The following is a 2,219-nucleotide window of genomic DNA, read 5'->3' on the forward strand; positions in this document are numbered from 1 at the left end:
CAAAGCTGGTAGAGACCTATCCACATAGACTCATGGCTGCAATTGCTGTGGTGCCTCTACCACATATTGACTGAAGATGTATTCAATTATTTTCTGTTTTGTATTTATAATTAGAACAATCTGCAGATTTTATTTTTCACTTTGACATTATGGACATTTTCTGTGTTGATCAGTGGATAAAAAATCCTGTCTGATTTAATGTTGTTACACAATGAAATGGGGAAATGTCCAAGGGGGTGAATACTTTTGAGAGCCACTGTACTATACATTATTCATTGGTTTAGGAAAAAAATCTACAATAATAGATTCATAATCAAATTCACACATCAATAGATGTCAGCCAGGTGACCATCAGCTACAGCTAGGTCTTTAACTTCCCGTTGGCCCAACAGATGGATTCTCCTCATAGCGTTGCCAGCGAAGTGTTCCCACCGATACACCAAAACACTCGGAAACTCTGTCCAGCAGCTCTCCGAGACCACGGCAGCACCACGGGACACTGCATAGAGGATGCGTTGTAGATAAAGTAAAGAACAGCAGGAACAAATACCTTTTTACAGGCCCTTCAAGCATAACCCCCCCACAAAGGCCATTATTTTATTCACATTATTATTATTATTTATTATTATTTTTTTTTTTAAACTATATGTGTATCGGGGCTCATTTCGTACATGAGCTTGTAATGGTGCCGTGACCCGGAGGGTGACATTTCTCCTGTATGAAATGCAACCAGTAGTGTGTATAAATCGGGCGAGCCGGCCTCTTGCAGGAGCAGTTTTATCCCTCTACTTGGTGGAGCGGTGTGGTGGGGGGTGGGGAGCACTGGCTTACACATGGTACATGCGTGTATTTCAGTACAACAGCAAACCCGTGATCTGAACATGATCGATCCAGCAGTGAGGAGCCAAAGACACAGGGAAATGTTCTCATCCCTGATACAACCCACACATATTGTACTGCCCCAGCACTACTCTCTCCCTACACCCCCACCAGCACAGAATAGAGCAGCCCACTGCGTGCTGTGACTGGTGGGGGGGGACTGGCGCACAATGAGGCTCTTGTCCTGGATGAAAACAGAAACCTGAGAATTAATGAAGAGGGAGATAGTCATAGAACACGGAAGCTGCATGGCCTCGCCTGCTCTTCCTCCTCCTCCCCCTCACTATACCAACAAAGTGCTCATTATTGCGGAGTGAGCCTGAGGCGGCCAAGCAGGAAAATTTATGCAAATCGAGCTGCAGGCCGGGTGCATGGGCAGTTCAGAGCGGCTCTCGTCAGAGGCAGCGAGGTGCCTGGGGCCCCGGGGGTCAGACAGTTACACGGCAGTGCAGACACAGAATTGGGCGCGAAAAACGAGTGTGACCCGAGCCCAACTACTGCCCCCCCATCAGCCTCTCATAGCAAGCACTTTAATTACAGGATTTCACATGGGCACCGTTTACTCTGAGAGGAATAGAAACATACGACTGTGCCGGCGGGTGGGCGAGAGAGGAGAGAGGGAGACTGGTGAATGGCGGGACCTGTTGCATGCAGACAGGAGGCAGTATACGAGACAGTGTAGGAGGTGTTGAGAGGTGAACCCACCCGCACACTTAGGTTATGACTGTGAGAGTAACTGCTCCCATCCACCAATTACACATAATAAACAGAGACAGGAGGCAAAACATTGTGGGGGACGGAGGTTGCATTGGGATGAACTAGTCAGCCAGCCGTGCTTCTGAAGTGGAGCTCGTCAAGAAAGCTGCTGCAGCCGACCATGCTCTGCTGTCCTACATGTCCTGGCATCGCGGTTTAGGCAGAGACGCTCATTCTGCAGAGACCGGTTGCACGGTGCAATCCACTTTTGTACACCACATCAGAAAACCGCATACAGACAATACAACATAAAATGTAATTTTGCTGCCAATAGAGTTACAAATCGCTACTGAATTAAAAGATAAAAAAACTAAAATAAGACCTAAGAATAAGAAAAACAGGTCTATTTTGTGCTGGTGCAGTAAGAGGGGAGGTCAGAGGTGCTCTCCCCACCGTGTGCCAAATGAGGGGGAGCTTGAAGGACACAAAAGCTCAAAAGTGCTATTTCTGCTTTACCTGATAGGGAAACAGGCACCAGGAAGTGATACTGACTCACTCACTGAAGCAGCTGCGATTGCAGAGACATCCACTCTGGGCTGGTCAGGTGAACCACGTGGCTTAATAACGCATGATAAGCCATTGGC

Source organism: Amia ocellicauda, chromosome 9, assembly GCF_036373705.1.
Source record: "Amia ocellicauda isolate fAmiCal2 chromosome 9, fAmiCal2.hap1, whole genome shotgun sequence".
NCBI lineage: Eukaryota > Metazoa > Chordata > Actinopteri > Amiiformes > Amiidae > Amia > Amia ocellicauda.